Here is an 11,683-nt window from a genome sequence, read left to right on the forward strand (position 1 = left end):
AGCCAAGGATTGAAATTGAACAGTTCCTTAAAATTTAAAACTCACTACTTTATCTCATTTGGTATTAATTTCAGTAGTAATTTTTTTTTTTTTTTTTTTTTTTTTGCTTCCAAGATCCCAGAAATCCTGCCCAGTTGGGTGTTTTTCCTGCATTTCCATGTGCTGGTGTTCCAGTGCAACAGCTTGAGGGCAGATTTATCTGGCAACGAAAACAGATGAGTTCAGTGAACTAATTACACAGCTGTAATGTACTCATCAATATTTAGGGGCAATCATAGTCTAAACAGGTAGTGATTATACCAGCGAAGAGAAGGGAACAGAAGAGAAAGCTCTAATATTTCAAACAAACCTTTGTAGATACTTAAAGAGGCATTATTCTACATTGTAAAGTATCACAATGCCCCTGGAGGGAGCACATTGAGTGGGATGTTAAAGTGATTCCTGAGGACTCTTAAAATAAGAAGTAATTGTTTATGAAGCATAACAAAAGTCTAAATTATGTTTGAATAGTAAAAATGCCTCTCAAAGCAAGTAATCCGGGCACTAACTGAAGAAGCCATCTCATGATTTCATTGTGCATGGTTTGATTTTTGAAAAGACTGTAGATATACTCAAGCACGATGTACAAATTACATCAAAAAAGGAAAATGAGCTCCAGTATTTCCCTGTATTGTCTTAATCTCCTTCCTTGATTACTTTTTTAGTTTCCTTTTTTTATTGCCTCACATATGGTGTATTGTCTCAGAATCTCTTCCATATCATCTCCTTATTTTTTACATTATCCGCCTTGACGCCATGAAAAGAAAACTGGCACAAAGCCTCACTTTTTACTCAAAAATATCCCCGGAGAGCAAAGCAGGGGAAAGCAGGAATATTTTAGAAAAAGTTGAAAGAAAACCAGAAAGACAGCATGAAAGAGAGCAACATAATCATGCATGTAATTACCCTGTTGATTTCTCTGACAGACATTGAAATCAAGATTTAAAGAGGAAGAAAGAGAGAGATTGAGATAGAAAAAGACATTACTGTACCGTCCTGTGTTCTGCTACTATTATTGCCACTACAGGATCCTCCATGCTCTGATTAGTCCTACACATCCTGGCACAAAAAGGTCCACAGACACACACACATGCATGCACATGCTCCTGGGAACACACAACCCATATTCAATCATACACGTACCCCTTCACGGTCATTTTCACCCACACCTGAATGGATGCACCCAAACCCTCCCACACACTCTAATTCTCTGGTTTGTCATAGCACTTTTGAGCTCAATATATAGCAGAGAAAAGGCAATTAGGGTGGAGGACAGTCAAAATGAGGGGAAATTAAACACAAAAGAGAGAAATGCAAATTTGCTATCAAAAACAGACGGCTGGAGAGAGATTGAAGAGAAGCAAAATCCTAAAAGGATTTATTTTAATCAAATAGAAATTGTTTTTTCTCATGTACAGAAGGAGCATTCGCTATCCTGAATGTGATATAGCCTACGTTTCCTTCTTAATTCTGGTGCTCTGTCTCATTTTGCACCATGCGTTATTGAAGGAAATGGATTTCAGTCCTGCTCAACTGCTTCACCAGACTGTGGAAGGACCGTCTCTCACAATTTAAACAGCATATTCTGAGTGGCATGTCTTCCCCGGTGATTTGGATCACTGCGCAATTTGTTTCCTGGCTTGTCCCTCATGTAAATTTTGATGCAACATTATTAAATTCACACTTTTGTTTTGTTTTTTTTTGTTTCCCAGTTTAATGAAGCTCTGAATAGTTGCTGGTTGTTTTTGCATTTTTTTGAAAAGTTTTGCAGCTTTTCCTATTGATTGACTGCCATTCATACTGCATCAAAGTAATTAAATAACAGATAAACAATTATTATAGTGAAACCATAGTAAGAAAAAAATGATGAAAACTTTACATTTTATAATTACAGGACATTGTAGGCAATTGACCTTTTTCTGTATTTTTACCAATTTATCATGTAGTTTTACTAGTTGGGCACACTTCAGATCAAACTGGGCTACATGTGTCCTGCTTTGTAAAACGAGCTATACATCCTTGCTCAAAAGTATCTTGTTTTTTTTATAAGATAATTTTTTATAAATGTATAAAAGGAGATTTGTGGTGGACCACCAGGTGGCTCCACTCACACCCAGTGTGAGGGGAAGTGAGAGGGTTAGCTTTTTGGTGCCTTGAGTGTTCAGTTGTGTGACACCGAGATTAAAGTTGGAGTAAAATATTGGGATTTCTCGTGTAATCCTTACAATACTTCCACAATATAATGTTAACTGGGTAAACTGCAAAGTTGGATTTGTACTGTACTGACCACATCAGTTTCACTCTTTTTCATTAAAGGCAATGAGTGAAATTCACACAAAAAATGTAGTAGAATGTAGTAGAAATGTAGTTTTTTTATGCTTTTTAATGTTTATCATTGTTTCTGGAACATTTTGATGAAATGTCATAACAGGGACACATGAGCTGTTGTGAGTCAGAATGCTATTTTAGGATGTTTCTTCTTGTTGTGTACTCTTTTGCAAAAGTATCCAAGAGGGTGTCTGCTTGAAAGCCCTTTGAGAAAAGAGAAGTGGCATAGAACTTTGATTGTTGATGTTACACACACACACACACACACACACACACACACACACACACACACACACACACACACACAGTACACAGTCCCAGTTGTAACAGGTCATAATAAACAAGGTCACTCCCCACATCTTGGACATGCCAACCCCGAAGGCGACCATCATAGCAAGTTTATTAAATGGACCATTAAATGGACCATCTGTCACAGATACGCACACACGCGCACAGGTAAAAGATAGGCCTAATATGCATAATAATGCTTAGCCATCAGCTTGCACGCAGAATTAAACTTTACATCCAAAAAACAATTTATGCACAACATATTTTTCATGCAGTTGCATGCAGGAGAAATGCAGTTTAGTAATGTGCAATGTAGCAAATCAATGGTACTTTGTTGAAAAGCAATATCAGGTGTTTAAATTTAAAAAGGAAATGAGTGCTGGACTTGAGCACTATAGCACAAATTCAATTTCTGTGTTCACCCATCTTATGGTATAGCATTCAAAATTAGCATGCTAACCTCTTCCCAAGCCTTTCCAGGCACGGTGCTAACTGGATTCAAAATCTCAGGACGATATCTTTTGCTTAGAAAGCATTGCATTTTGAACACCCTAATTTAACTCTGTCAGCAAAGGTTCATCAATAAAACATGCAGTTTAGTTTATGTGAGTAATTAAATCATTTGTATCATGGAAACTAAATCCCCTGCACCCCATAGTCATAGTACAAGTAAATGAATGCAATCATTTTGAATTTACCTTCCACTGCGACAATTACAAACACTAAATAAATCCACGTGGCTAAATTCATTACATTATATTCGTTATATTTCATCAGATTCAACCGAGTGAACTTCTACATCTGTCATGAAAGTTAAAATAAGGAGGGGGAAAACAATTATTGCAGTGCTTGCTACATCTTCATATCAAATTTAACCTTGACATTTACATCTGAATGTTATTTTTAAACTGCTAGAGGGGAGGCTGGAACCACATGCTTCTATTATGCTTAGTGTCACACAGAGCAGGCGAGTACCGTGCAATGAGATTTGAAGATGTCATTTAAAGACAGAGTTATTTTCACCTATGGGAGACAATGAAGTAATTTTAACCTTAGCCTTAAGCAAGATACATATAATTGCTGTTATCAAATAGAATTTTTATTGCCTCCTTTATCATTTGTCAAATTTTATTTCACGTTAGCGGGGACACACCACCTCGGACATACCAAGGTTTGATACTATTTGCTTTAAAATTATACTCAGATAAGTGGTAGAGACCAAGAGGGAAAGAAAAGTGCTCATATGGCAAGATCTGCATGTTCAGTTGATCAGTTTTCAAGCTTGATCAGAAAGCTGTGTGGCTGCTGCTTGAAGACTGACTGGATTGCCAAGTATGTAGCGCTGCCAGCCTTGGATGTCTGCCTTTTGAGTTTTTCCTCCTCTGCAGCAGCTCTTCGTCTCCAACAGTACTGGGTGTGGATTGTTTGGTGTTTGATGTTTTTTGTTGTTTTTTTTCTTGTCTCTCATCCGTTATTATTTATGCATGATGACGATCTTGGCCAGACAAACTGTTTAGATGCTAATATGTGGAAATTTTCTTGTTTGACTGTCATCAGCAGGTCTATGAATACAATTGCAGAGTGTCCACTGTGCATGACTGTTTATCAGGTTTGTGCAAATGGCATGGTGCTGATACCTCATGAGGTTTTTCATAAAAGCAAGTGATTATACAGGCCAAGAAGATAACAGTTTTTTTTGTTTTGTTGTGTTTTGTTGCTTTTTTTTTTAGAAAATAAAGGAACTCTGACGCATAGTGTTTGATGTCTTGAAGAAGAAGCAAAGTGAGAGTCATGCCAGAGTTAAACCACATGTTTCATAGTTAAATACAACTTTTATTGTATGTGTCAAGTTTGACCTGGTGACAGTGAAGCACAGAAAGCTTGAGTGGTTTGACCAATTCAAAATGTCAGAATGTGCTTCGTGTTATGGTGATATAGCAAGTCACACACACATCTAAGAATCAAGCAGTTTTGCATTTAATGATACTTCACATGGGACCTTTTCATGTGAATGAATGAGCATTATATTCAAGCCCTATGTCTACTTTATTCTTCAATTTTAGTTCAGTTGTTCAGTGTGTCGCTCTGTTTTTAGAGATCGATGCAGATTTTTTTTCCCTCTTTCTAAGGTTCATAACTTCCAGATGCTGTCCATCTACTGTCATTGGTTTTTTAGACTTACTGTTTCTTCTGTTGTTCTCTGTTTGTTCAATTTCTTTAAGATTTTTTAAGGACACACTGCACAGAGACTGATTTATCGGCAAACCTATAACACCAGCCAGTATTAGCCATTTCTATCGGAATCATAATTTAAAACAAGAAATGAATGAAAAGTTAAGATAAGATAAGATGGCCTTTATTAGTCCCACAGGTGGGAAATTTGTTTTGTTACAGCAAAAGTGCAAAGTTATGTAGCAGAAATTAGAAAACACTGGAATGCAATAAAATACAATAAAATAAAATAAAATAAAATACTATATACAATAGAATAAAATAGAATAGAATAATATATACAATAGAATAAAATAGAAATACAAATACTATATACAACTGAGTAGGAAAATACAAAAACACAACTTCGTCAGAAGAAGAATTGCACGTATAGCAGTCAATGTATGTAGTCAATGTAGCAGTCAAATGTATAGGAGAGACCTGGGCATAGGCTTTAACCACATTTTCAGTGCTGATGTTGCATAGTTTGTGTACCAGAGGGCAGTCTGCAACTTTCCTGTTGACAACACACATTTGGAACGACACAATCACAACAACTAGAGTCATGTAGAGTGTATACAAATAAATAAATAACAACACATAAACATGTGAGGGAAATCTGTTTATCTTTTGTGAGGCAAAAAGAAAGAAGCATTGACCAACATAATGAAACATCAGATTTTTAAATTACCAACTGTCTGTATCAAAAATCCTACATCGGTCAGCTCTAGTTTTGCCCTTTGAAAATAAAAAAATACATTAAAACTGCATTTTAGGAATTTCTTCAATTTTTTTGAGGCCAGAAATTATACAGATTTTAGTGGCAAATGTGAAATGTTAGGGGCACACTGACCACACATACTGCGCTTAGAAAAATGTGTATGTACCTCAGGCACACTAGGGTGAAATTAGATTTTATCAGGCACAAATGCTCACTTGATCTCAGGGATGAAGTGATTATAAGGTGGTTGTCAAAGGTCATAGGATAAAATGATTTGGGACTAGCCGTTTCCTCTTGCAAATCCCAAAGACTTGCCCGTTGTCAAATAGTCAAATACTGGTGTTATCTATAATTAGACAGGTTGTTGGCCTTGTAATTCAGATTTTTATCTTAATTATACAATGCTTTAATATATCAATAATGTTGATTCAGTGCAGAATTCAATGTAGAACCAGCAGTGCAAAATGTCTTGGATTGGGTTTTGAAGTAACTTTAGTTCTGCTAGAATCACTGACAGTTCTTTCCTTTTCTTCCAAGAGTTAAATCCCTGGACCACACTCCAATCCCTGCCTATTGTATCCACTTTGTAAGGCTTTAGTCCAGTTCCAGAAGCAAATAATGGCTGAAGTAGCTTGTTTTGGAAGAAAGAAGCACAACACAGCTTACTTAGGACTGACACATCAGAATCAGCTTTATTGACCAGAATTGAACTCTGTACGTGTTTACATAACAGAATAAATAACGGACTAAATAGCACCATGACAAAGACAATAACAACACATGATGATGTGATGGTGCAGAGATGTTGGAATAAATAAGAAACTGATGCTGGTCACCTCTGTTCTCAGGCCCCTGTCTAAAGTCACCAACAATTCACAAGCGTTGCAGATTTTGTTGAATACAATTGGAACTACAAAGAAAAAGGTTTTGCGTTTTTTGCTTCCGTTATTTCTCAGTTTCTCACAGTGCACCAACATGGTGTGAAGTCACACAGTATATGTGTTATAAATGGATAAGAATTCAAAACAGGTATGCCAATCATCCAAACGAAAACTCAACACCTAATACCAGACAGAAAAGGAGTTGAAATAAGAGTGAACTTAAAGAGAATATGGAAGTATACAAAGGCATGAGAGCATAAAAATAAACTTAAGCTTCTTTTCATCTTTATTCTATAACAAGAGAGAAAATATATTATATTTGGACCACAGTCCAGCAACATGAACAATGTCTTGTGTTTTTAGTTTTAAGTTAGGTATAAAAATTTCACACTACCTCTCAGCTTTTTTGATGTTTGCTTCTTTGTCCCATACAAATTTATTGGTTTCTGGGCACACATGCTTGCCCCTTGTTACTAACCTTGTTTATATTCCGCACTTTCTGTTAATGCTGTGATTAAAGATTCCAGCAGGATTTAAAGACAGCTCTGCCAAGTGAAAATCTTCATCATAACCAACTGCTTGATTTCCCTTCTTCTTATATGGACTTTTGTTGCTCTTTACGCTACTTTATTATTACTAACCTGTCTGATCTAGTCTTAAAAAAGACCTGCGATTGGCTGTAACCATGCACCTTGGATCAGCTCTTACCCTTCTGATCCCCTGAACCATAATATGATGAAAAGTTCGAATGTTTTTTTTTTTCTAGCGTTGCCAAAAACATGTTCCCTACCCTGTCTTTAACTTGTTTATTTTTAACAAGTTTGAATCGACGATTTACATAAATGCTATAAACCTTGACCTCTGCTTGAACCTGAAAGACGTCATGTCCATCTCCACAAATAAGTCCAAGACCTTGTGATGACTTTATCCTGACACGAACTAATCTCATCTGCCTTCTCTGCCTCTCCAGAGACTCGGGAATGCTTTGCCTTGCTAGACCACTTGTTTTTGCTTGACCTGAATCCTCTTTCACTCGAATGCTTCCCAGCTAAGGCCTGGCAGGGGAAAAAAATAGCTGTTAGTGACAAGAGTCCAGCATATTCAGCCCAGGCATTAGGAGTTAATGGCTCTCCACGGGCTATCAAAAACCGTCTAGCTAATTAAGTGCCATCATGATTGTGGTTATCTATTCATTCTGTCTACCCAGCTTTTTCCAATCTCACACTGAATGTGTTTAAAGTGGTGACAGAAAGTAACTAAGGACGTTTACTCAACCACTCAGACTGATGTGGTTTCATTTTGTTCTACTTTATATTTTTTTTACTCTGATAATCTTGTCGGCCTGTGGCCCCGAACAAAAAAGCACAGGCTGCCTTATCAAATGCTTCAGTTCTCAGCATTTCCACCAAAGACATTTGTCATCTAAATTCGTCAAATAGTTTCATTTCATTTTATTTGAGAAGCAAAGAAGAAAAAAATACATTGAGGTCCATGCATTTTCCACTTTTTTCCAGTTTCATCTCTGTAAGAGACTGACTGCATTAACTGTTTATTACAGCCATTTTTATACACGTTTCCCTCATTTTCAGAGGCTCAAAAGTAATTGCACAATTAACTGACAAACATTTTCACAGCCAGATGAGGCTTGATCTATTAAAAATGAAGGAGACACAAGATGTGGAATTGATTCCAAGTGTTGAGCAGTTTGCACTCAAAGAACAAGAAGGCCAGATCAGACATCTCAAAGAGCCGGTGCAGTTTTGAGAGAAAAAAAATTATTTGGACAGATGTCAAGATGAACTTGTACCAGAATAATGGGAAGAGAAAAGTATGGAGAAGGAGAGAAACAGCTCATGATCTGAAGCATGTCACATTATCTGTCAGATGTGGTGGAGGTAAAACATCACATGGGCAGGTATGGCCTCCGGCAGAACCGGGGTCACAAGTGTTTACTGATGATGTGCCTGCTGATAGAAGGAGCAGGATGGATTGTGAAGCGTACAGGGCGATACTCTCTGCTCAGATTCAGCCAAATGCTGCAGATCTGATAGGACAGTGCTTCACAGTGCAAATGGATAAAGATCCAAAGCATACTGAAAAAAAACAAGAATTTCTCAAACCAAAGAAATTTTAAAAAGGCAGTCACCTGATTTTAACCAAAGTTACTGAAGACAAACTGAATGCAGAGAGACCCACAAACAAGCAGCAACTGAAGGAGACTGCTGTACAGTCCTAACACATCATCTCAACACAGTATTTGTTGATGTTCACGGTTTCTTGACTTCAGGCAGTCATTGACTTGCAAAGGACATTTATACAAATATTTTTTAAAAATCTTTATATTTAATCCCTAAACAGTCCTCTCACATCTTGATTGTTTTATTTAAAATCCTGTGTGGTGGAAGCAAGACTACAAAAAAATTAAGGACCAAACTGTATATGCATTTTTTTTTTTTTTTAAAGTGTCACATAAAAAAGTATAAATGATCAAATGACGTATAACCAAACTTTACTTTCAGATGTTTTGATCATAGAAATCATCCTAAAACTGCTCCGATCCTTTTATAAGAAGCCCGGCCTCGACACTGGGGAGAATACATTTCAAAAACCAAACAGGATAAAAATGTACAATTCTGTTTCCAAGAAATTTGTGATGCTGTGTGCAAAGTTAATAAACAGAATGAAATAGCATTAGCATTTGATGTGCTATCTTTGTACTGTCCTTTGAAAAATATATGCTCATTTTGAATTTAATTCCAAGAGTCTGAGCAGGGATGTGTTTACCACTGTCTTGCATCATCTGTTCTGCTAACAACACTCTATAAGCATTTGTAAACTGAGGAGACAAAATCCTGTAGTTCTGGAAGCAAAATGCAGCTCCAGGATTTCAAAAAAAAAGCAGCGCAGTATAATTTTCCTATTCTTTTCAGTCAATCTTGAATGAACTCAGAGCCCAAGAACACGGCAACATTTCTGGATTTTATGTTGCTTTCTTTTTCATTTTCATGTTAGGGACTTAACTGTGGCATTCATAACATTTGCTATGAAATGTAGATACATGCTCAGAAACTGGAGCTTATGAGGCATGTCTGCATGTGCACATGTGTTTGTGTGTTGCTTCTCATGACAGCAGGAGGCACTGCTGCTCCTTTAATTTCAAGGTGTGCTATAAGGATCAATATGTTAACCTAGTGGAGTGGGTCCGTTTATATATATATATATATATATGTGTATGTGTGTGTGTGTGTGTGTGTGTGTGTGTGGCAGGTAATTTTGGTAAGCTTATAAAATTGTGCTTACAATAAGGAGCAGGCACCTTGTCCGAGGAATCATTTACAGGTCGGAGCAGATGGTGATATATTAAAATTAGAGCAGAGCTATGAGGAGATTTAAAGACTTGTTGAAGGCAGACACTCGGTGTGGGAAGAGCTTGTAAGGCTGTGTAAAATTTAATTAGAATAGTCTGGGAAGGGATTTTCATCACTTCATCTCACACAAGGCTTTAAGGAGTGGGGGTAAATAGAAAGTGCATATTTTCCAAGCGCACTGTATTTAATTGATTATTAGTTACTTTTAATAGTTTTGAAACTACACATGACCTCTCAAGCAGTCAGGAGAAAAGATGGGACCTTATGATGCTTCTCATGAGTTCCTGTTGTCGTGCACAAAATCTAGGATCTTCTTGTAATCTGCCAAATAACAATGTTCCGAATATCTACAAATATTTCATGATTAATTTAATTCACCAGCATCATGTTTCATATCAAGGTATTACAACACTGGTGTAACTTGAGATATGAGATTATATAACCTACCAGTGATTGTATTGTTTTGGCGGTTCATCGTGGACTTTCATTAGGCGCATTAAGTCATTTGTTGGATGGGCCACTACAATTTTGTCCTATCCATAATTTCAAAAATAATCCATGCAGATAAACACTAAAACAGACATTTGTTGTGTTAATTACACCTGTCATGTCTCCTATAATTGTTACATATTTTTTTAACATCAATATATTTTTTTAAAATAGTAATGTTGTACTGCAAGTTGTCCCACAGCACATGTGCAACCTCGTAACCAAAACCTATTTAGCTTGCAAAAGGAAGAGACAAAACAATACGTGGCCTAACAAAGGCGCACAATCAAGCCCCATATTTTCTATTCTTTAACTTTTTTCAAACTAGATTGATTAACACTGTCATCTGTACTATCAAAAGAAGACAAATTAATTTCAGTTTCCTACCTGACTTTATAGTCTTTATTGTACTTGACTTTTTCTAAGAAAACACTAATACTGATTTGCAGCCCTGTTACCACACATAAAAGAATACTACAAACATATGTTAAAAACATGCACAACATTATTAAATAACATTTCTGTGGTCCCGAGTATTTACTTTTACTTTACATTTATATCATAATCTATGTCTTTTTATGTAGTGCACAATCACAATAACAGTCACCCCAAGGCACTTTATAGTGTAAGGTAAAGACCCTCTATGGCCCTCTATGAGCAAGTGCTTTGGCAACAGTGGGAAGGAAAAAATCCCTTTTAACAAGGACCCTCCATCAGAACCAGGCTCAGGGAAGGGCAGCCATCTTCCATGACCATGAATAAATAATAAATAAAAGTATACCCATACCTTATTCAGTCATGTTAACTTTGTCACTCTTATTCTCACCCTGTTGCCAAAGAATTTATAGTAAATCATAAATGTTTTTTCTTAGCTTATGGTTTAATCTATTGCCTTTGTAATCATTTGAATTTTTCATGGATCATGTGTTTGTGCAAAAAAAAATCAAAATAAATGCCAAAAAGAAAAATAAATCCTGACTATTGAAAAGCTGGTCAATCTTATCTGAAATTGAAGGATGAGTATGAGTGTCTATCTGTCTATCTTTAACTCAAGATCTTAAATTTATTTAATAACATTTGTAAATCTCCTTTTTCAGGCTCTGAAATATTGGCAACAGTGCCAAGCATGGCACACAGCAACCAAAATATCTCATAAAAGGCCTATTGATGCCCGATGGGGACAAATCTGATTTTTGATGCTTTATTATTGTTTTTTCTTTAATACACAACAGAGACTTATCAAATAAAAAGTCTGTTATTATTATTATTTCCGTACAGTGTCGTACTGATACAATGACAATAAAGGGCATTGTATTATTATTATTATTATTATTATTATTATTATTATTATTATGATC

This window comes from Oreochromis niloticus, linkage group LG14 (assembly GCF_001858045.2).
Source record: "Oreochromis niloticus isolate F11D_XX linkage group LG14, O_niloticus_UMD_NMBU, whole genome shotgun sequence".
In the NCBI taxonomy this organism is placed as follows: domain Eukaryota; kingdom Metazoa; phylum Chordata; class Actinopteri; order Cichliformes; family Cichlidae; genus Oreochromis; species Oreochromis niloticus.